Source organism: Eptesicus fuscus, chromosome 3 (assembly GCF_027574615.1).
Source record: "Eptesicus fuscus isolate TK198812 chromosome 3, DD_ASM_mEF_20220401, whole genome shotgun sequence".
Classification (NCBI taxonomy): domain Eukaryota; kingdom Metazoa; phylum Chordata; class Mammalia; order Chiroptera; family Vespertilionidae; genus Eptesicus; species Eptesicus fuscus.
The window spans coordinates 18,866,542-18,892,302 of NC_072475.1; the positions used below are offsets into that span (position 1 = coordinate 18,866,542).

Below are 25,761 nucleotides of genomic sequence, written 5' to 3' on the forward strand. Positions count from 1 at the left end.
AAACTCCAGCTGGAGTCCCAGCTGTATTATTCATTAACTCTGTGGCCTTCAGCAAGTCACTTAAATTGTTCGAGCATCTGTTGCTACGCGCTCATCCTATTTGATGTGCTGGAAATAAAACTAACAGAATAATATGTTCAAATAATGCTCTAGAGTTCTCTGCAAACCTACCACCATATTACTGCCTATGTGGATGGACTTAGGGGACACAGCCCTTTTGGTGACCTTTAGATCACACTATATGCTGCCTACGCCGCCGACATTTAGAGCTGTTTCTATGCACATGGATCAAAAAATAGATTTTGAATAACAAGTGATTGCCACAGTCACAGAAGAACTATTATTAAAAACATCACTTTGATTAAAAATGTCAGTTTTGAGAAGCTTTTAATATCTTCCACCAGTGCTAAACTGACATCAGTGACATTTCAATATTGGTTTCTAAAAGTTGGTTTTCGTTTATATCTTTATTTAACTGAGCTTTGCACACTGTCAATTTGCAAAAGACAATGGCTTTCAGTCATCATTTAGTTCACAAAGAAATTTGCTTGACAATTAACACATCAACCTCTACAGACTCTGAACAGCTGTAAATATTTTCCCAATAGTTGAATACTCTGATGTTTTATCACCAGACCCTACTTCTATGAGATTTTTTAAACTCATAAATTAAAACATGCATTTATTTTTACTATTTCCAAATAAGTTTACACTTCAAAATTAGGCCTCCTGTGATAAAGTTGGTGTTTTGATGTCCAACTCAGAAAATTAGAGGATTCTCTATGAAACCAAAAATAAATAGCATTCACTCACTCAGCCAAAATCTATAGAGCATCTTTTCTTTACAAGATTCTTTGCTTGACATTGGACATACGTCAGTGAATAAGATAGACAATCAGTTTCTATACTCCCAGAGCTTACGTTCTTCATTATCCAAAATAGAATCCCAGATGAATGTGTAACCAAATGAACTCTCTGAACTCATAGATGAGTATGTATGTCTATATGTATATAATATATGCATGTACATATATGTATGTGTAAATATACATTTACATGTATATATACATATATCATACTTTTTAAAGCCAAGATAAAGTGTATTTTAAGATAAAGTGGAAAAGGAGAAAGGGGCTGTCAGTTCTTCCCATGCAGAAAATATTGCCTTAGGGATTTACAGTACCATCAAAATTATTGAGTCATAACATTTTCTCCCCTCAATACTCCATTCCTCCATAATCTCTCAAACCTTAAAGCTGACACTTTCCCAGCATGATAACCACTCAGTTTTATGGGAAGGCTCTGCTAGATGAAACACACTTCTGTTATTTAAGATACCACATCAGTTCCTGGTTCTTTATTGAGCATGCAATTTCCATCTAAGTTTTCAAGTTTATGTCAACCTCACCTTCCTGCTTTTCTACCTATAATTATTTCCATATCAATGTATTCTAACATATAAACATGAATATATGTTCTTATCTCCAATTCAAATCTAGAAGCACAGAGTTTACGCTAACCTTCCTCTTTTGTGTATTTTTAATTTATTTCTGTGACAATGAGAAACCTGGCTCCATTACCTACCATTTATTTACTTACTTGACCATGCTGTAAGGTTAAAGAAAAAGAGAACTGAATATAAAAAATAATAGAAATATGTATTAATAACAACATAATAATAGTATAATGTAAATATACTAACTTTGTTTCTCACAGAAACATATGTTCACAATGTAAAACTCTATTTACATATGCAGAGACTGAATGAATCATAATAGATTGTAGGTAATGGAAATAAATAAGAGGCAATTTGATACTTTTGAAAACAAACCAATGGTGGCAGCCTGACGTGGTCACTGTTTAATTTTACCAAATTTCTCTTTGTATAATTTTCAACCTGATTATAATCCTCTCCAAACAATAGGCCTTTGAAGGATTGTTTTTAGGAACAGAATTATTTTGACTGTGGCACATATTTTATCATGACACTGTGTCATGCATAATCATTAATCCATATGGTCACTTAGGCCAGAAATAGGGATTTAATGTTGACAATGTTGGATTTGTTCATTTCTATAGTTACTAATGTCTATATATTTAATCAGAGTACTTTATCTATGAAAAATAAAAACTAAAAATGATCATAATTTTATTAAATCCTTATAATCCTGAGGACTCATCTTTTTTTTTTTTTTCCACACTGTACAACCCCCTTCAGTCTCACAGCCCACAGGGAAGGGGGCTAGATAATAGTATGAGACTACAATTTATTCTGGCATGGATACACTATGACAGGCCCACAGGGAATGACCCACCATAATCCATCACCACTATGAGGGCTCATTTTCTGAGCTGGGCTTCAGAATTCCTTAGTTGTGTGATTTAGGGCAAATTGATGAGCTGATAGTCTTCATCCGCAAAATGGATGTAAACGAGTGTTTTATATATATATAACTTTTATAGTGTGAACATGTGCAATGATCAGAGTTATTCTAACATGTGGGTCAAGTTACAAAATAGAACTCGTTTCTTTTATTTCTAACTTCCAGTTAAAGCTATGAAGAACACTTCTTTTTCTGTCTTAAATAAATGCCTTCTGGTGACATTTGTTTTCAGAGCAAAAACCTAAGGTGCCTACAGCTACTGGAAAAAAGATACTGTTGTGTGTGTTTTTCCTGGTTTTCTTTATCTTTTCCACCCAGAAGGCTAATGAGAAAACCGGGTTCTCATGCTTCATCATGCTTCCATTTCTCCACACTTTAGAATGACTTGCTATCACTCTGGTTTTTCAAGCCCTAAGTCTACCCTGAAGATATGACAAAGAGAGAACTAGAAATATTCTGAACTTGTGAATGGATTCTCTCAAGGTTGTTTTTTTTTTTGGTTGTTTTTTTTTTTTCATTTCTTAGTCATCAGAGTGGAGATGAGTGGACCAATTCCATGTTTTATTCTTTTGGCACTTAGCTCTATAACCTCAAAGTTCTGGGGAGAGTTTCTATTAATAGCACTTACACATTGAATGTAATTTCTTTTGCTTGACATGGCAATTACCTCTACTTGTCCCCATCCCTCAGCTCACATGTCTGTTCTCCAACTGTGGCAAGATGGATAGCAAAAGATAATTTTCTATTTTAGGATTTAGTAAAATAGAGTTAACCTAAGAAATAATTGGGTACTAAGCAGAGTTTGCCTTTCACTTTTCTTGAATCAGTAAAGGGTTTCATGGGGTGAAAAATGTCCTTCATTCTATAATGCATATAAGAGTTGGGTGGTAATTCTTGATATATAGCCATTTGAGATGAATATACATTTTGTCTTTGAAAGTCTGATTTAACCCTTTGAAGTTCTCTAATTAAAACATATGGCAAACAGAGTTCTTGTGTGCAAATGACAGAAGTTGACCCTAGTTCTCTTAAGAGAGAAAAGTATTTATAAGAAATTTAGCAAATGATCATGGAGTCAATGGCGTGCTGGAGATCAAGATTTGGAAACTGAAAAAAAAATTAGGATAGTATGAGAGAATAAATAAGAACAAATAAAATGACAGTCTTTTTGCAGGAACCATTTCAACAGAAAGCCAATGGCTTTATTTACTACATATTCAATGTGCTAGGACAGTGGTTGGCAAACTCATTAGTCAACAGAGCCAAATATCAACAGTACAACAATTGAAATTTCTTTTTAGAGCCAAATTTTTTAAACTTAAGCTTCTTCTAACACCACTTCTTCAAAATAGACTCGCCCAGGCCGTGGTATTTTGTGGAAGAGCCACACTCAAGGGGCCAAAGAGCCGCATGTGGCTCACGAGCTGCAGTTTGCTGACATGGTGCTAGGTAGAAGCATTTGATAGGCTTTGCCATGCTCCCATACTTGTTATCTTGGATTGGCAAGGGAGTGTTTAAAATATAGTTCTTAACAAATGCTGAATAGTGAATGAATGAATGAATGAATGAATGAATAAATTTGTTGAATTTGTAGTCATAAAAATTTTGCTTGAGCCACTTCTAGATGTCAAAACCATATTCTGTATATCATTTTAGTTTCTGACACCTACAATAAGCTAATATAAATCACAGATCATTTTTTTCTGTCCTCAATTCAGGGTCATTATAACTGATTCCATTTTACTTCAGTCCTTATTTATCCTCCTCCAGAAGAAAGTAGGTTTGACTGGGCTGATGATATTTCAAGTGGGCAGTATGTCATTTGTTAAGTTAATAGGAGCATCTGATTTTCATTGTCCTCAAAGGTCTCTTGAAATTTCATGAGTGATGTGCATAAGAAGCAGGAGGAAAGCATTAAGAAGAGAGTCCTGATTGTATTGAAAGGGTTTGAAATAAAAATATATATGAGGAGGAAAAGAAGGTATCCTAGGTTGATTTTTAAATCGGTGTTTTGCTGCATCTCAATGAGGGCCTGGGAGTAGATCATCATTTACAAGACACTCTTCCTCTGCCTGGATCAGACTTATTGTCTATTCAAGACCTAAATGCACTATTTTATATAGGGAGGTAAGAGATATATATGCCTGTTCTGAGCCTTATCCACAGTGCCACAGTGACCATTCCAGATGACTGTGCCCTGGGGAGATAAGACATTGTCTCATCTCTGGGTGAGCTCATCTAATCCCCAGGTATAAGTACTATCTCTATACCAATGACTTCTAACTTCTTATCCCCAGCCCTGACACACTGCAGTAATGCAGGCTCAAATTTCCAGCTGCTTAATTGAGATCTCCAAAAGCAGCACAGCCAAAGCAGAACTCTTGATTTCTCCCAAACTGTCTCCTTCTAGAGCCTTCCCGATATCATTAACTTTCTTAATCCCAAAAATTATTTATCCCTTTCTCTTCCTCACAATTACAGTTTAGCAGTAAAAACTGTGGTCTCTGACTAGAAAACACACCCCTCCCAGCTCTACCTAGTCTTTTTTATCTCCACAATGACCACCCACCCCATCTCTTGCCTGGACAACAACAGTAGCCATCTCACTGGCCTCCTTTCATTTTCTCTTGCCCCCTGCCCCCCCGTACATATATCTTTCACCCAGCAACCAGTGTTATCTTTTAAAAATGTGAACCAAATCATATCGCTTCTATGATTCACACCCTCCAGTGATCAACCATTGCACTTAAAATAAAATCAAACTCCTTTCCCTGGCTTGTAAGCTTTCTAGGTGGCTGGATGACAGGCCCAGAGCTGGTTTAACACGGACAGATCTACCACTTGTTACATGTGAGTAATCTTAGATAAATTTCTCTGTACATTATCTCATCTCAAAAAATGAAGTTAATAATAACTTCTATCTCATTAGGTATTGGGTTGTTATGAAATGTACTTGAAGTTGTGTAGGACAAAGCTTAGCCCAATCTCAAATATAATAAACTAGAGGCCTGGTGCACGACATTCGTGCACTGGGGAGGGGGGGTTCCCTCAGCCTGGCCTGCACCCTCTTGCAGTCTGGGACCACTTGGGGGATGTCCACCTGCTGCAGAGGTGGGAGAGGCTCCCGTCACTGCCACTGCGCTTGCCAGCCGTGAGCCTGGCTTGCTGCTCCTTAGTGCTGCCTCAGAGGCTGGAGAGGCTCCTGTCACTGCTGCTGTACTCGCCAGCCATGAGTTCAGCTTCTGGCTGAGGGGTACTCCCCCTGTGGGAGCACACTGACCACCAGGGGGCAACTCCTGCATTGAGTATCTGCCCCCTGGTGGTCAGTGCGTGTCATAGAGACTGATTATTGCACCTTTCATTCTATTTGCATATTAGCTTTTTATTATATAGGATACTTAATAAGCATAACTATTATTTTTCATTAATAGGGTAAAGTACCTGGAAATTTTTATTTTAATAAAAAGTAGCTTCTAATAAAAAGGTCAACTAGATAGTGTCATTTTTTGTTTTGAAAGATAGAAAATATTTGCATATGAGAGTGTGTGATTAAAAAGAAGAAAATAGCCCTAACCGGTTTGGCTTAGTGGATAGAGCATCGGCCTGTGTACTGAAGGGTCCCAGGTTCGATTCCAGTCAAGAGCATGTACCTTGGTTGCTGGCACATCCCCAGTGGGGGGTGTGCAGGAGGCAGCTGATCGATGTTTCTCTCTCATCAATGTTTCTAGCTCTCTATCCCTCTCCCTTCCACTCTGTAAAAAATCAATAAAATATATATTTAAAAATAAATAAATAAATAAATAAATAAATAAATAAATTCTGAGGTATAGATTTAACAATGGGTCCCATGGTCATTTGCCAGTTTCCCCCCCAATTTGGGGCTCTATCAACCAAGAAAAAATAATTCAATTAACTTCTATACAAATTAGAATTGATTTTACATTTTAAGTTGTTTCTTAGATATTCTTTCAATTGAACTATATATAATTTCATGCTATCAGGAAAAACAAAAACTTAAAAACAATTTTGTTATGGTAAGCAGGAAAAAGTTATATAGTATTGACATGCCAATCAAAAAATATGGAGCCATGAAACTGAGAACTACATGGACTGTGTGAAAACTTCATAGATAACAAGGGGTCTACCTTTCTGACTTAGTTTTAATAAAATACTAATTCCAGCAGGATGACTAAATATCTCTTCAGGTAGATTAAAATAACAAGTACTAAAATATAATAAATTCCATGTTAAAGAATAACCAAATGAGAGTAATCACAACAGTATGGTATTTTCAAAAGAAGAGACAAGTCAATCAGTAGAACATAATAGAGAGTCCAGAAATAGGCCCACCTAGAAAACTGACCTTTGATAAGCGACCAAAGGCAATACAATGGAGCAAAAATATATTTTCAACAAATGGTGCTGGAACGACTAGGTATCCATATGCAAAAAATGAATCTAGACAAGACCTTACATCCTTTACAAAAAAATTAACTCAAAATAGATTAAAGACACACATGTAAAATGCAAAATTATAAAACTCCAAAAAGATAACATAGGAGAAAACCTAGATAATCTTGGGTTTGGTGATAACTTCTTAGATACAACACCAAAGGCACAATTTGTAAATGAAAGAATTGATAATCTATAATTTATTTTAAAAAAACACCTCCTACTCAGTCAATATTAAGAAAATAAAAATATAAGCCTCAGACTGGGGAAAAATATCTTCAAAAGAGATATATGATTAAAGACTGTTATCCAAAGTATACAAAGAACTCATAAAACTCAACAATAAGAAAACAAACACCCTATCAAAAACATTCCAAAGATCTTTACAGACACTTCACAGATGGCAAGTAAGCATATGAAAAGATACTCCAAATCTATGTCATCAGGGAAATGCACATTAAAACAACAATGACATACCACTACACATCTATTAGGATGGCCAAAATCTGGAAAACTGACAACACTAAATGCTGGCAAGGATGTGGGGCAATAGGAAGTCTCATGCACTGCTGGTGGGAATGCAAAATGATACAGGTACTTTGGAAGGGAGTTTGGTGGTTTCTTACAGAACTAAACATACTCTTACCATACAATCCAGCAATTGCATTTATTGTTATTTACCCAAATGAAGTGAAATTTACATCCACACAGAAGTCTACACATGGATGTTCATAGCACTTTTATTCATAATTGTTGAAACTCAAAAGCAATCAAGATGCCCCTTGGTTGGTAAATGGGTAAATAAACTGGTATATCAAAACAATGGAATATTATTCAATACTAAACAGAAATGAGCTCTGAAGCTCTGAAAATATATGGAGGACACTTAAATTCATATTAGTAAGTAAAAGAAGTCAATCTGAAAAAGCTACATATTATATGGTTTCCAAGTATATGACATGCTGGAAAAGGAAAAAAACTATGGAGACAATAACAAGATCAGTGATTATCAGAGGTTAGGGGAGCGGGAGGGATGAATACATGGAGCATGGAGGATTTTTAGGGAAGTGAAAATACTCTGTAGGCTACTATAAAGGTGAATACTTGTCATTATAAATTTGCCCAATCCATAGAATGTACAAGGCCAAGAGTGAACTCTAATGTAAGTTCTAGACTTTAGGTGATTATGATGTGTTGCTGTAGATTCATTGATTGTAACAAATGTATCACTCTGGTCCGGATTTTGATAATGGGGGTGGGGAGGCTATGAAATAAAATCCCTAGAAAGGAAGTCTTTATGGGGGAAGTAAGACCTTTGCTAAGTTTCTAAGGATCTGTAGGATGAATAGAAAGAAAAAGAATGACTATTCCTGATACCAGAAATGTCACAGTATTTAAGTGTATGTAAGGAATAAAGGTTCTAGAAGCAGATAGTCACACAAATTCCATCTGTTAGTTGTGTGGCTGATGAGCTAGATGCTGTACTGGAGTCTTAAATACCTTCTTGTATTTTACCATTAAAAAAGTTTTAGACAGCTGAAGTTATTAGCCTCATTTTATAGAAGAAAATCTACACTAATAAAAGAAAGATGCAAATTGACTGTACCTTCACGACACCCACCAGCCAATCAGGAGTGAGTATGCAAATTAACCCAACAAAGATGGCAGGTTAATTTGCATAAACAGGCGCCGATCGGCCATGGCAATGACACAGACATACCAAACCGCCCCAGCAGCTCCGGGCCTCTGGGCAGCATGGGAAGGCGGAAAGGTGGCTCCAGGCTGGAGCAAAGACAGAAAGGCAGCTCCGGCCAGAGCGAAGGCGGTGCCGGCAGCCAGGGGAAGGAAGGCCCATTCTTGCATGAATCTTCATGCATCAGGCCTCTAGCACACAATAAAAGAAAACAAGGTCAGATTCCTAATTATATAATAAAGTTGTAATTTGAACCCAGATCTCTTTGGTTCTAAAAGTATGCTCTTCCCACCATATCAAGCTTTTCTTCTTTGCACACTCAAATATGACACTTACTTCTGCATATTTAACTTTGATCTTATTTGAATAAAATTCAAATACACATGGCTAATATTCACAGTCCTGTTTTTTGTGTTTTTTTTTGGAAAGACAGTACTTTTATGACAAATAATTTTTAATAGTTATATTTACATTATCCCAAGTCAAAACAATCAAGTAGATGCTCAGAAGTCTTGCCTTTTCTCCTCATTTTTTTCTGATTATATAAGTTTCCTGTTTATCTTTCTATGATTCCTTAACACAAGCAAATCTGAATAAACAGCCCTTTCTTTTCACTATCTACACTGATCTGCACTTGCTCTTTTCATTAGCAATCTATCATGAAGATTATCCTGTATCAGTCTTTTTCTTCTCACTGTTTAATACTGCTTCAGAAACTAGGGAAATTCATCTTTTTGTTCGTACTATGAGATGCAAATATTTTCCTCAGGGTTTCAATATGTACTTTGGTTTTGCTTATAAAGTTTTATTGCAATGTAATAGTGTGTGTGTGTCTGTGTGTTGTCAAATTTATCAGTCTTTTGTGGTTTCTAGATTTTAAGCCCTAATAACAACAGGCCTTCCCTACTCCATAGTTTAAAGGAATTCTCCCAAGTTTTCTTCTAAAAGGCTCCACAAACCTCAATTTTCTTCAAAGCATAGAAATAGTGCTTACAATGCCAGTGTAGGGAAAGTAGTTTGTTTCAAGTTAACATGTAGTAAGACCCTACAAGGTTTCAGGCAGAACATACATACAATGAATGATAAGACTCTGGCCCTGGCCCTGACTGGTTTGGCTCAGTGGATAGAGTGTCAGCCTGCGGACTGAAGGGTCCCAGGTTCGATTCCAGACAAGGGCATGTAAATTGGTTGTGGGCACATCCCCAATAGGGGGTGTGCAGGAGACAGCTGATCGATGTTTCTCTCTCATCAATGTTTCTAACTCTCTATTCCTCTCCCTGCCTCCCTGTAAAAAAAATCAATAAAATATAGTTTAAAAAATATTCTGGCCCTGTTTTTGAGTGTGTACATCCTCATCTTGATATGCTGTGTATTAGAAAGGGCTTTGTTCCAAGAGCTATGCCAGCTCAGATATGGACACTTAGCACAACCTGGTGGTCTATGAAGGCTTCCTGCAAGAGAGATGCTGCTTTGTAACTCTAGAGAGAGAGGATGAAAGAGATTATTTTTGAAGAAGAAAAAAACTAAACCAATAACATGGATGAACTGCATATAATTTTCTTAACGGACAATTTTATTTGTATATTAATTCAACAGTTATTTATTTCACAGAGTACATGTAAAAATGTAACTAGAAATAAGTTATAAGATAGCTTGACTTGTATAGTGGGTCTAAAAATTCTAAAACCCTTTGCTGCATGGTCTTCATTAATTCTGTCTCTGACTTAAATCATCTTTCTCTTGAGTCCCAATCTGATTGGTTTTTTCTATAACAGTGGCCAGAAGGTCTAGCCTGCCATTGATTTTTTTCTAAAGTTCCTTTCTGCTTTTTTACTAAGAAAAGTTAATGTTCAGTGGCCAAATTTACCCCTAAGCCAACCAGCAAGCAAGGGCTGCCATTGGTTTATAGATCAACCCTTTCGCTCACTGTAAGTGAATTATCGGATCACTGACAGGAAGTGAGACAGTTGGTAAATAAAACTGGTTTCTGGAAAATATAAAACAATTGCGTTCAGATTTATGGATGTAGACTCTGGAACATTCGTGTGCCTGAAGTCAGATCTGGATTACTCTGCCTGCATGTTTCTCACCACTCTCTTGGGTGCTGGATTCACCCTCTCTCAGAACGTTGTTCTGCTCTCACCTCCAGCGAGGCCTTCCCCAGTGTATCCACATCCAAGACCCTCACCCTATTTCATCAGCCTATTGACTGTCCATACTTAGTAATATACATAATTATCTTACTGTCTATAATTATTTTGTTTGTTCATTTGGTTGTATTCTAGCTGCTTCCCTTCACTGAGATATAAGCTCCATGAGAGCTAAGACCAGATCTAGTTGTTACCTGTTGTATCCTCAGTGCCTATAACAGTGTCTGGCACATAATAGATACTCAATAAACGTTTGTTGAATGAACAAGTACAAAACATTGTGGTCAACTGTTTTCCTCTGAGAGATGGCATATATTTTTTTTACTGATTTCAGAAAGGAAGAGAGAGGGAGAAAAAGACAGACATACCAATGATGAGAGAGACTCAATGATTGGCTGCCTCCTGCAGGCCCCACACTGGGCATTGAGCCTGCAGCCTGGGCATGTACCCTGACCAGGAATTTAACCTGTGACCTTCTGGTTCATAGGTCGAAGCTCAATCACTGAGCAACACCATCTCTGCTGGCATACACTCTTGACTAGGAATAAGACCACTGTACCTTTAAGAGATGTTCTAATATCTAATAAGAATATCGGAATCACATCGAGTTTTAGTTATGATAAAAATGTAATTCTGTTTGTTTTGGGGAAATCCTAAAATTTAAATTCGCAGGTTAAGCTACAACAGAAGTTATTTGTGGCAAAATGTGGATTTAGGTGTTCCATGGATGTCTCTTACCTCTTTGGGAAAAGATTTCAATAGGGGAAAAGGTTTTACTTTGTGAATAACAAACAGCACTTAATTACAATAGGCAGAATTGGAGCAACATTATTTACACAGCAGTTACCTGAACTCTCAGATGATAACATCTACTTGATCATTGTCAGCTTAGCAACTTGGACTTGGGAGAAAATGAATCTCTTGGTTCCTGCTTTTTATTTTTGTAGGCACAAGATTTGCTTAACTTTTTTCAGGCTCCAATATATCATATAAAATAACAATGCTCATTTCTTTGAAATAACTCCCTTAGACAGTTTAAAATAATAAATATAAAGGCATAATGTATATGTGAAAATATTGTGACATTTATTGCAAAACAAGCCTGAAAAGTTTATTCTGCCAACATTTATATTAGGAAATAAACAAGATTTAATTACAGCTTCAGAGATGAGGGTTAACTTTATGGATTACAAAGTATGTGATTCTAAAATTAACTTTTTCAAATTGACTCTAATTGTTTCTCATGTTATTTTGTAAAAGAATGTCAAAGAGGTGATGTAAAAATGATTCATGAATTTTCCCACAGTGAAGATTTAATTTGGCAGGTGTGTGCAGGCACCCGACAAGAATAAGCATAACAAATGGGAAATGATTTTATGGGGCAGGTGGGAGTTAATGAATCAGAATATTCTGTTGAAATCATAATTTTATTTGTTCCTTGGACTGTCTACAATATGTATTTTATAAAATTTTAATTTTATATGTATTTAAAAATATGACAAAATTTTAAAAAAGAAGATAACATACGGATTGCTTATGTAATTTACTTAAATAAATATGGTTTTAAATTAAGTTATGTTACAACAGCTAAAATTATAAATACCAAGAATTGAAATGATTCAGCATGGAATCACACATTTAATTTTTCTTCTAGGCATATAAGTACTTAGAGAGCTGAAAACTGAAATGTTTGCTAGTTCTCCTTAATTTTTTAGAATTTTGTGCACAAAAGAGGCTTGAACTTGTCATTACATATTATATACCATAGTGGTTTCATCTTCTTCCATTAATGAGACCCACATTTTAATTTCCTTGGTTTCTTTAAATCCTGGAAAGCTATAAAGAAAAAAATGCAGAAAAGCTGGATAGTGAATACTTAATTTGAACAAATACTTAATTTGTTCAAATTAAGGTGCTAGTACAGCCCACAAATCTTCCTGATAATGTGCAATCTTCACAAAACACATGATTTTAGTCAATCATCTTTGGCAACAGGCTGGAAGTGAGTACTATTGGGAGCTAATTAAGCAGACAACTCAGTAGCATTCAGCAATTAAACATATTTTTCTGAGGTGGGGTGCAGAGAAGGATGGGAAAAAATGGTGGAGTTACTTGGAGAATAACAGAAGGCTTGTTAAAGCGCAGTCCATCTAACACATCCATAAAGGCAGTGAGACCAAGGTGGGATGAAGGGAGCTGATGAGTGAGTGGAAGGTTTCTCTCTGAAAAGGAAGGATGGTAATGAGATGGATGAAAATCTAGACTCTAAAAAATCCTTAGCTTTTCCTTAGTCCAGCTCAATACACCCGGAAAGCATTTTAGGTTATTTTGCTCTCATATTTCTCTTAAACATGTTAATTTACAAAATGCTTCCGTTAATCAAACCTTAACTTGAGTCGCCTAAAAAGAAATTCACAGCATCTCCTAGCTTGTATCTTGAAAGAAACAGAGCAAAGCTTTTCGTACTCAGAAAAAATGCCATCCTCACAAATGACAGAGGTACCTTGGTAAATTTCTGGAGTTACCAAGAATGTGAAATTGTGTCATGAATATCTATTGCTGTGGAACATACCACCCCAAACTTATTGGTCTAAATAACAACAGCTACTTATGTTGCTCACGAATCTGCAATTGGGACAGAGCTCCTACGTTGCCAACTCTGGTGACTGAAAGGTTCAGTGACTCAATAACTAGGGGTTGAAATCATCCAAAGGCTCATTCGCTCACATATCTGGGGTTTGATGCTGGCTGTTGGCCAGGACCTCAGCTGGGCTGGTTGGCTGGAATATGTAGACAAGGTCTGTCCCCTGGGACTGGTGGACTACCTCAGAGGATGGTGGCTGGCTGTGAAGAGCCACTGGCTGAGAACACAGGTAGGAGGAGCTATACATTTCTTAAGACTTAACAGGCACAGTGTCACATGCTATATCCTATTAGTCAAGCAGTCACAGAGCACCGGGATCGAAGGGAGAGGCATAGGCCCTGCTTCTCAGTGGAGAAGTGTCAAGGATTTAAGACCATTTTCTAAAAACCGCCACAAATTGCAATTCCATTGCCATTTCCTCAAGAATTAAGTTGACATTTCTCCTGAGGAATCTAAAATTATCTCCTGTTCTCAATAAACTGTTCAGATGTGGGCTGATGAAACAACATGCAAATTATTTCAACACTTACAGGGTTTGAAGACCAGAGTTTGAAGTCATTGCACACATTTTACCTCATTAAGGCCTCATGCAGTTCAGTTTTTTAAGGTGCTAGACAAAATACTTTATTGTGATATTAATAATTAAGTAAAGCCAAGCTTTGATTGTCATGGTATCTGAGTGTCTAAAAAAATCACCATAAAGGTCATATGATAAGGTGATTGGACAGCATCTATCTTTGGGATAGGAATTCATCTCAGAGACATCTGTTATAAGAGGCTATACTCCAAAATAATTCTTGGTGATGACCATTTCCTCCGAACTTGGAAAATTACTAGAGATGAATGTTGACTAGCAACAAAAGGAAGGGAAATGAGGGGCAGCCATTAAAACAATGAGATATTGTTTACTGACCTCAAAATATGAAATAATCCATTCCAGATACCTGTAATTATAAGATTTAGGTATAGATTTATTAATCTGGAATCTTAAGCCAATTGATTAATACTATTTGTAGTGTAACTGACTAGAAAAGATATTAATTACTTCAACCCCCAAATTTTTCTCCATAATTATATAAATGACTATTTTCTGATGCGACAGGATGCTTTGTACCCTGATTTATTCAAAGCTAGTTACCTTTTCTTCTTATATCTCAGGTTCCAAGTATTAGGTTAATTACTAGTGGCCCGGTGCACAGATTCGTGCACATTGAAAGGAAATGAATTACCGCAGCTAGCAGTAAACCAGATTTGGGCTGACAGTGCCCCAGCAACAACATAACCCATTGCTGAAGTTGGAATCGAGCGGCCCCATGAGGAATCGGGCTCCCTCCTCTCTGGTTCCGGTGTGCGTTACCTGAGAACCGCCACTGCCAAGTCACCACAGCTCAGCAGCTCCTATGTTGAGTGTCTGCCCCCTGGTGGTCAGTGCACATCATGTGTACCAGCAGGTCGGATGGTCGGACAGTCACCTAGCCTTTTATATATATATAGACTAGAGGCCCAGTGCACGAAATTCGTGCATGGGGGGGTGTGTCCCTCAGCCCAGCCTGCACCCTCTCCAATCTTGGATCCCTCTCACAATCCAGGACTGCTGGCTCCCAACTGCTCGCCTGCCTGCCTTCCTGATTGCCCCTAACTGCTTCTGCCTGCCAGCCTGATCACCCCCTAACCACTCCCCTGCCAGCCTGATTGATGCCTAACTGCTCCCCTGACAACCTGATTGCCCCTAACTGCCCTCCCCTGCAGGCCTGGTCACCCTAACTGCCCTCCCCTGCTGGCCTGATCACCCACAACTGCCCTCCCTTGCAGGCCTGGTCCCTCCCAACTGCCCTCTCCTGCTGGCCATCTAGTGGCTGCCATCTTGTGTCCACAGGGGCAGCCATCTCTGACCACATGGGGCAGCCATCTTGTGTGTTGGAGTGATGGTCAATTTTCATATTACTCTTTTATTATATATAATAATTAATTATCCACCTATATGTGTGATATATACACTGTCTACATATTTGTGTGTAATATGTATATCACACCTATGTATGATTATATGTATACTAGAGGCCTGATGCATGAAATTTGTGCAAGGGGCTCAGCTCTTGCAGCCCCAGCTTCGTCTGGAAGGTCATCCAGAAGGTTGTCCGGAAGTCATTTGGCCATCCTGTCTTATTAGCATATTATGCTTTTATTATTATAGATATATGTATAATGCATATTTATATATACATACACATGTGTATATACACATATATATATAGCCATGAACAGTAAGGTATTTGTAATTTTCATAAATGGTATTGTGCTTAATTTATAACTTAAATTTATATTTTTGAGATTTGTCCTTCATCATATATAGGTTTGTTAACTATTGTATTTATTCTATTATTTGCAAATAATGTTTTATTTGTATCTTCTTCAATTGATTACATTTAAATCTTTTCAACTCTTTACTATTGTAAACAATTTTGGTTGACATCCTTGAACATGTCTCTTTGCAGATCTGAGTAAGATTTCACATTTTCAAAAAATATGAAGCTCTTAACTAGAGTAGAGCATTCACTAAGAAGAAAATTCCAGAAAATAGTGTAGAATTAGCAAAGGGAATGAATCAAATCCCATTTGAGTGGCTTCTAGGTGAGCAATAATGGTATTCTTTATTCTTTCTTTTTTTCACTTTAAAATGCAACATTCTGGTTCACAGAAAAAAAGTCCTCAGATATCAAGTCACCCAACCAAAACATCTTGAAGCACAAAATGTGAAAACAAGAAAAAGATGTTGAAGTTTTTGACTATCATATAATCAAGAGGAAAGGTTTTTGTGATCAAATGTATTCATGGAGCTGGAGATCATTTTAAATTATATAATATGGATCAGTAATTTAAATTTATCACTACCAGAAACTCTCAAGTTAAAGGAAAATATAATAAATCCTGGAGGAAATATAAAATAAGTTGATTCTTTTCTTTTGAATCTCATACAACATGTCTCAGTCTACAGCAGTTTTAAAGCAGTGCTTATTGTGATAAGTAACAATCACCTACTCATCTCAAGGGTTTTAAATGTTTACTAGTAACATTGGCATTTAAAAGGGAAGTCACTGAACTGTCAGCTCTTGAGTAATCATGATGATTTATGCAAACCCTGCTTCTTATTGGACTTTCATGCAAAAATAAAAATGAAGCTAAATAATACTAGTATCTACACTAATAAAAGAGTAAGATGCAAATTGATTGTACCTTCGTGATGCCCACCAGCCAATTAGGAGTGAGTATGCAAATTAACCCAACAAAGATGGCAGGTTAATTTGCATATGCAGGCGCCAAGCAGCCAGGGTTGGGGCGGGACCAGGTGTTCTGCACCACCCCAGCTGCTCCGGGCCTCTGGGCAGCGTGGAAAGGCAGAAAGGTGGCTCCAGGCCAGAGCGGAAAGGCAGCTCTGGCCAGAGTGAAGATGGTGCCAGCAGCTAGGGGAAGGAAGGCCCATTTTGCATGATTCTTCATGCATCGGGCCTCTAGTTTTATTATATTGATTTATTTGTTTCTTCCTACAACACCTCCCACCCATTTCAAGCAGTTTGCCAACTTCTGTCTTCCTTGCACCTGGAGCACAGCCAAAACCCATTCAGGAGATTATTTATCTATTTACTCCTCTAGAATAACTTCCAAGAGAATTGGCAATTGCCTGAAAAATATGGCAGAGTTGGAGTGAGGAAAAGAAAGATGAGATCTAAGCATTTGATGGCTCCTCAGACCAAACATGTCTGGTGCCCTTTGGTGCAGTGCCAACACAAATTAGTCAGAGTTGAGAAGGGAATGATTATGTAGGTGGATGGCAGGACCATAGGCAACTTTGGCAAAGATGCTCATACCCCAAGAGTGGCACATACTCAGCAGAGGATTGAGTGACATGAAGATCTGTGTAAGCTGCTTAATCAATGATGGGGCAGGATAAGCAAGGTTTGGGTGGGAAACAGAAAGATTGGGCCGAATAACCAACAGCCATGAATAACCAAGGGTTCAATGGACTTCCTTCCCCCACCCATCACATCACAGATTTGTGAATAAGTGAGAGTAAAGGACCCCTTGCAACATTAATGTTATCGTTTGATTTTTTGTTCCTCCCCCCATCCCTGCCAACCAGACAAGAGAGGCAATTGAAATAAAAAACTAAGTAGAGTTGTATAAAAGAAAACATTATATTTCTAATACTCCTGAGTTTGTAGAGTTGGAGTTTTTTATACTTGATGACAGGAACTATTATACTGATATTAGAGGCTTAGTGCACGAAATTCGTGCACGGCAGGGAAGTGGGGTAGCGGGGGGTGTTGTCCCTCAGCCCAGCCTGCAGTCTCTCCAATCTGGGACCCCTCAAGGGACCTTCATTTTTTCCCTCAAGAGTGTGGTGGAAAAACCCTAGATTACCTTCTTGGATTCTTATAACCCAAATTACCAAGAACACTGAAATTGGTGGCCTACAGGGAGCTTAGCCAATGAGTTGTCAGAAAAGGTATTTACTCTCAAAATGGTTTGGCTCAGTGGATAGACCGTGGGCCTGCAGACTGAAGGGTCCCAGGTTTGATTCCTGTTAAGGGCATGTACCTTGGTTGGAGGAATATCCCCAGTGGGGAGTGTGCAGGAGGCAGCTAATGGATGTTTCTCTCTCATTGATATTTCTGACTGTCTATCCCTTTCCCCTCTTCTCTGTAAAAAAAAAAAAAAAAAAAATCAATAAAAAATTTTTTAAAAAAGGTGTATCCTCTGCAGCTCATGCAGCCCCTGGGTTGTGTCCACTGGGCTAGGGGCGTGTCCCTGCCAACCGGTGGTGGCTGCCGGGGTCTCCGCACACCCCAGAGGCCAGCAGCCATTCCCCTGTGGAGGGCGCTAGGCTTGGGGCATGGACACAATCTGCCACTTGGTGCTGGAGCTTGGAAAGCCTCTGGGGCGGGGCGGGAACATCCCCATCTCCAAATGCCCCAAGGCCAGCAGCCAGCCCCACCATGGGCCCCAGGCTCGAGGCTTGCAGGGACCCTGGGCAGCATGCAGCGGTGGCTGCCAGGGTCTCGGCAAACCCAGGAGGCCAGCAGCAGCCCCTGGTCCTGGGCGCCTGGCTGGGGGCGTGGCCCCAAACTGCCGCTTTGTGCAGGAGCCTTTGCAAGCGGCTTGGGGAGGCCGCAGCCAACCGTGACCATGGGCCTCAGGCTTGGGGCTTGCAGAGACCCTGGGCAGCACACAGCAGTGGCCACTAGGGTCTCGGCACACCCCAGAGGCCAGCAGCAGCCTCCGGTCCTGGGCGCCTGGCTGGGGACGTAGCCCCAAACCACTTGCAAAGGCTCCTGCACAAAGCAGCGGTTTGGGGCCACGCCCCCAGCCAGGCGCTCAGGCTGGGGGCTTGCAGGGACCCCCAGCAGCACACAGCAGTGGCCGCCAGGGTCTTGGCACACCCCAGAGGCCAGCAGCAGCCCCTGGTCCTGGGCGCCTGGCTGGGGGTGTGGCCCCAAACCGCTGCTTTGTGCAGGAGCCTTTGCAAGCCGCTGGGGCGGGGCGGAACATCCCCGAGTCGCCAGGTTGCTTGGCGCCTACACCCATAGGCTCTGAGTGGCCAGGGGGTGTTCTGGGACCCCTGCAGCTCAGGACCTAAGCACGGGCCTACAGGCTAGGAGCGGCCTGGGTCCGGAGGATGTTTCCTGGACCCAGGCTGCTCAGCGCCTGCATATGCAAATTAACCTCCATCTTGTTCGCTCTGATTGGCTGTGGGCATAGCGGAGGTGCGGTCAATTTGCATGTTTCTCTATTATAAGGTAGGATTACTCAAGAGTCTGAGTTATGTGGTGGAAAGTCCCATGCTTCACTGAATTTCAAGTCTCCCAAGCAATCTCCAAAGAGGTGTTGCGGTGGGCAGTTGCCACTTTTATGCATTAGAACACTTAACCGGAGGAATCTAGACTAAAGATGCAACAGTATTAATTAGGTGAATAACAGGAAAACAGAAACTCCCTTCCACTCTGAGATATTTCACTGCTGGGGCCCAAACATGCTTCTACCTGATGCACACTCAACATCACGGTCCTCATTCTCTCAGCTCTCCAGACTCTTGAGCCAGTAATTCTCCAAAACATTGAGCCTTACACTGGCTTCTCCCAGCTTAAATCTGGGTTTGCTTCCTTTGGTACCCTGAGGTCAGCAGCTGCAAAATATTTCTGTAGACCAAGGAGGTAGACTTGCCACTCAATTCCTCCCTCGAGACTCCCCTTTCCCTTAAGAATCACTTTCCATCCTGAGCCCTCTCAGTCTCCCCAGAAGTTTAACAAATGTCCCTCTGTGGGACTCGGTCACAAAGCTTAGCTCATATTCTCCTCTGACAGTCAGTTCATCGACTCTTCCTAAGACTGAGGTGAATGCACAAAGACACACTTCTGATAACCATGGATTGTGCAAGTGTTCTATGCTACAAATTTCCTGGAATAACATTTCTGTGCACGATAAATACTGAACAGTAATATTACTTCTCCTCTTAGATCAGTCCTTCTGTTTTTTTTCCTACCCACTGACATCATGCACGTCAAATTGTTAGTCCTGGCCTTCTGTTTACTTGTGAACTATCACCAGCTTATAGCTTTTAAAAAATATTTCATTCAGGTGTACAAAATAGTGATTAGACATTTATATATCTTATGACGTGATCACCACAATAAGTCTAGTACCCATCTGACACCATACATATTCATGACAATATTACTGACTATATTTTCTATGCTGTACTTTATAACCCTGTGACTGTTTTTATAACTACCAATTTGTACTTCTTAATCCTTTTCACCTTTTTCACCGGGCACCCCAAATCCCCTCTCTTCTGGTGGTCATCAGATTGTTCTCTGTATCTATGAGTTTGTTTCTGTTTTGTTTGATCTTCACTTTGTTATTTAGATTCCATACGTAAGTGAAATAATAAGGTATTTGTCTTTCTCTGTCTGACTTGTTTCACTTAACATAACGCCCTCCAAGTCTATCCATGTTGTCGCAAATGGTAAGATTTGATTCTTTTTATTGTAAATAAGTGTGATATTCCATTGTATATATGTACCACATCTCCTTTATCTACTTGCAGCTTTTGCCTCTTTATGTCGCTCCATGGTGTCAGATCTTGGCAAATTTCCCAAATATTACTTAATTAGCTCATTTTACCTTTCACTGATCACTAAACCCCGACACCCTCTTCACCTTAAACACTCAACATATAGAAACTGGTAGTTAACAACATCGGCCATCTGTTAACAAAGCAGATGATATGGTTGTATTTCTCATGGAGAAAAAAATATATATTGCCTACAGATACAGAAATAGTGACAATGAAACAAAGTCAAAAAACATGCTGGAGACTGTTATGACATTGTGTGGGGGGATGGGAGATGCTGTAAATAAAACTAAAACTTGACCTTCTGCCCCTCCCCCATTGGATAACTACAGTCTCCCATTGGACACCTGCCTATTATCTGACTTTATTCTACAAGTTTTTATTGGTAGAAACAAACATCTAGAAATTGTCCGGATCATTATTCCTTTTCACAAAATTATCTCCTACATACTTTTCTTTGACATTGCCCAAACCAACTAGTCACAGTATTTTCACCGTGTCTTATTTTTCTCCAGGAACTTCTCTCTCTTTCCATTTCCTGTGGTTTTAATATCATTGGTCACTTTGTAAATAATTTATTTGTAGATAGTATTGATATTTCTGAGAAGTGTTTGATCTTTTCCAATATTTATAGGCTCTAGGGTAGTAATAGCAAGTGCTAGACTTTTATTAATGAGCCAATGAGTTCAAAATACCAAAACCAGTTGTTTTATTAAAACTTTAGGGTTCTTATTTCCTTAAGTTTGATTTGATTCCATATCATTTTCTGCCTCTGGGCTGCAGAAGGATTATAGGTCCACTCTGATGAGTGAACAGTGGAACCCAGTTGGGGGCAGAGTGTGATAGCAACACTAATGACAGAGGTTTAGTGATAATGTCCTCGGGTAAAGGACAGCACAGAGAAATTGGCAGGCGTCTATAATTAATTCCAAAGCTTTTGTACAAGGTAGAATTGAATTTTAAATCTCTTGCTCAGTAGAGTCAACAACAGTATGACATTCATCAATAATTCATCATTTTCTAAAACTCCTTACAGCATATCCAAAGGAGCAGTTTGGAAATGAAGAAATATAAATTCTCATCCTACCTCTAGCATTTTCTTAATGTGACTGTAAGTCATCTATGCTTCAGATATTTAAAGAAGAATTGCTTATTATTTTGTAAGATTAATGCTTATACTTTGAGTTAATTGTAGTACAGTTGGTTATTTTGGTATGTTTATAAGTAATTTGCACTTCACTTTGAATCCATTATTCCCTATAAAAATGCTCCCAAAAAAATGCTGGGCATTATTCTACATGTGTTTTTTTTTTTCTCTCTCTCTATTATTTTGTATATGGGCCTAACATCTTCACCTGGGCAGGTTGTGAAAATTCACAGAAAACAAATACTTTAAATTATGATATGGTCAGTGAAGGTTTTTTATTTGCAGAGGCACAAGTATACTATATAATAGAAAGCATTTTCTGTGGTTGTTAAATAGCAGTTTTACTCATTGGTAGCAGTTAATGAATTCGTTCCAACTGCCAAGTGCTGTTGTAATTGAAGGACCAAGATACTCATTTGTGGATTATAATGAACAACATAAACTGATGAACAAAAACAGATCCAGAGACACAGAAGCATCGATCAGATGCTCAAACCTCAGAGGAAAAGTAGGGGAGGGTGGGGGAAGGGGGAGAGATCAACCAAAGGACTTGTATGCACGCATATAAGCCTAATCAATGAACAGAGACACCAGGGCTGTGAGGGCATGAACAGGAGTGGGGTGGGAGGGGAGGGGCAATGGGGGGATAAGGACACATATGTAATACCTTAATCAATATAAAAAAATAATAAAAAAGAATGAAACAGAAAACATAACTTTTCTTTCAAAATAATGCAATCCACGTATTTTTGGCAGAATTTCTTAGCCCTCAACAATGAGATGATTGGTTTAAGGAGTGTACCTGGATGATGTTTATTTTTGCTTTGTAGACTTAAGATCTCTGATTAACTGATCAGTTCTGCCCAAGACCAGACACATCAACTGCAATTTCGTGTTATTCAACACAGTGGTATAATAAATTTTTTGTATCATAGTTATTACATATGTTTGTATACACAAGCACATCTTTTACAATAAGTTAGTGGTATTTGTGATGGGTTTGAAGACAATTTTAAGATTCCATGTCTCTGGATCCACTCTGCTCATCAGTTCACTTTGTTAGTTAGACTCCACATGTGAGTGATCATGTGATACTTGTCTTTCTCTGACTGGCTTATTTTGCTTAGCATAATTGTGTGCCTCTGTTACAGACCCTGTATCGTAATTAACTGCTCCTTGCCTCCCATGGACCATTCAGGAGGGAAGGCTTATTTATTACTCAACTTGCATTTACTAATATTCATAATGGCATTATTCACAATGGCCCCAAAGTGGAAACTACCCAAGTGTCTGTCAACAAATGAATGGATAAACAATAATGGTATATGCATCTAAAGGAGTTGACTCAGTGGTTGAGCTTCAACCTATGAACCAGGACGTCATGGTTCGATTCCTGGTCAGGGCACATGCCTGGGTTGCGGGCTCAATCCCCAGTGGGGGGTGTGCCAGAGGCAGCCGATCCATGATTCTCTCTCATCATTGATGTTTCTATCTTTCTCTCCCTCTCCCTTCCTCTCTGAAATAAATAAAAATGTATTTTATTAAAAATAAAATAAAGATACATTCAGACTTGGGAAATTAAATTACTTATTCAAGGTGAGATAGATTTTAAGCAAATGGGGACATAATAGAGAAGTACAAAGAAGTAATCACATGGCTTTCATTGTTCTTTCCACTCAGAACCTGCCTTCTTTGAGGAGTATATGATTTTCCTAGTAAATATGAATATTTATGAAAGTGCATTTGATTTTCTAAAGCTCTCAAACTTGACATTTTCCTGAACTCTCTCAATTTATTCTATGCATATTTCCATCACTTCTTTCAATGATTGATCCACTGTAGCGAGCTGCCGTGGAACACTCTGAATTATGTCCTGAATGCCTTCAACCGTCAGAACATAATGAAGTCACAGCACCTTCTGTTTTCCTTTATTCAATTTACTGACAAATCGCTAACTTAGTGGAGTTCACATTTTCAGGTTTATCAAACTTCAAATTTAAAAGGATTCCATTTACTTTCAGATTAGGTGTTGACCAAACCATACACTTTCTGCAGCCTCAGAATTTCCAGCTGTCGATGAGAAGAACATTCCTCGGTAGCACTTGAAAACCTTTACTAACAGTAGGACTATGACAAAAAGCAAGTGGTTTGTGGGTTTGCATCGGCTCCCAGAGGTAATTGTTTGATTGGAGGGTAATGAAAAGTGACTTTAATTATTGCTAACCTCCCTGTGGCTGGAATCACCACAGAGCTTTCACCATTAGAAAACTCCGTATGCATTTCATCAAATAGCTCCCAACTATGGACATGATTTTCATTACTTTTAAACTGGAACAAATCTGGTACACGGTAATTAGTACTGAGTAGAAAAACCCAATTATGAACTAATTATACTTCTTGTGGTCACCTTATCGTCTCAACTATGCATCCAGCTTCCGGGCTGTTAGACTTGAAGCCAACCACATCAAGCAAGACCAAAGCGATAATAAAATCAGAAATGGAATGCCATGGAATGTGATTACTCCTCTTTATTTTAATTTGTCTTTCATTCAAAGGAGAAAACCTAAAAAGCCAGCTCACTAGTCCCAGAGGTAAATGCCAAGATCTTTAAAGTGGATGGTGCACGGGCTTTTTCCCCGCCTCTGGAAGCCAACTGCTCAGCTTCAGAAAATAGGTAGCCGGCTTCAATCTGACCATTTATAAAGGACAGAGCAGCAGGGAGCTTATTGATATTCTTTCTTTTTATTTTCTTCAAGCTGTAGACTTGACAGCCAGTTTTCCTGAGAATTGATTGCTTATACAAAAGATGAACTTGAAACATATTCAGCTGTTGATGGAGGAGAAAAAAAAAAAAAGTGATAAGAAGAAAGGCTGTACTTATGTCCTGACACTGAACGAAGCCCATAGCAATGAGTTTTGGTCTGATTTTAAAGCACCAGTGTTGATTTTATGCCTACATAAAGTGCTCATTTGCTTTCCATTGTCATCCTTCCTCAGAGGTGACCTTGGGAGCAGTGGTCTTGTGCATGAGTGTCTTAAAGGGAACGCAGTATGCGACATGGTCAGAGAGCAAAGTGGATCTTAATGTGATCTAGGCAGGTTATGCCAGTGCACCCACACAGCATGCCCATACTTTGCCTTAAGCCAGAGGGTAGAAAGCATTCCAGTGAACGTGTTTGTTACCCAGGCCAGTGGTCGGCAAACTGCGGCTCACGAGCCACATGCGGCTCTTTGGCCCCTTGAGTGTGGCTCTTCCACAAAATACCACGTGCGGGCACGCACGTACAGTGCGATTGAAACTTCGTGGCCCATGCGCAGAAGTCGGTTTTCGGCTCTGAAAAGAAATTTCAATCGTTGTACTGTTGATATTTGGCTCTGTTGACTAATGAGTTTGCCGACCACTGACCCAGGGCATTGTGAGATCTCAGAATGGAATTGGGGTAGGCTTTTCTTATGATAACCCAAGTTTTGCCTGATTCCTGCATTTATCTCTTCTTTCCTCCAATGGGCCCTCATTATAGATCTATTCATCCCAGATCCTTTTCCTATTCTTTCCCTGGCGCTCAAAACCCCTTTTCAGTTTGACTCCTGGCTTCTAAAGGGAGTGGGTGTACTGGGATAATTACTGAACAGGAATCCATGGTGTGAGACCCAGCACAGTCTCCTATTCATTCCTTTCTCTCTCTCCTAACCCCTAGCAATCTTTGATCTTTTCATTGCCTCCATAGTTTTGCTTTTTCCAGAATGTCATAGAGTTGGAATCACACAGTATGTAGCCTTTTCCTACTGGCTTCTTTTACTTAGTAATATGTATTTGAGTTTCCTCCATGTCTTTTTTTTTTTAAATATATTTTATTGATCTTTCACAGAGAGGAAGGGAGAGGGATAGAGAGCTAGAAACATCGATGAGAGAGAGACATCGACCAGCTGCCTCCTGCACACCCCCCCACCGGGGGATGTGCCCGCAACCAATGTACATGCCCTTGACTGGAATCGAACCCGGGACCCTCCAGTCCGCAGACCGACGCTCTATCCACTGAGCCAAACCGGTTTCGGCACCTCCATGTCTTTTAATGACACGAAAGCTCATTTCTTTTTAGCACTGAATAATATTCCATTGTCTGGATGTACCACAGTTTATTTATCCAGTCACCCACTGACG

General features: G+C 39.2%; 1 non-coding gene across 1 annotated transcript; it reads right to left on the minus strand.

The window, feature by feature from the left end:
- Positions 1 to 2,198: 2,198 nt before the first annotated feature.
- LOC114231843 (small nucleolar RNA SNORA42/SNORA80 family) lies at positions 2,199 to 2,331 on the minus strand. Its single transcript, XR_003617834.2, has one exon. It is a non-coding gene; the product is annotated as a small nucleolar RNA SNORA42/SNORA80 family (small nucleolar RNA).
- Between the last annotated feature and the right edge of the window lie 23,430 nt (positions 2,332 to 25,761).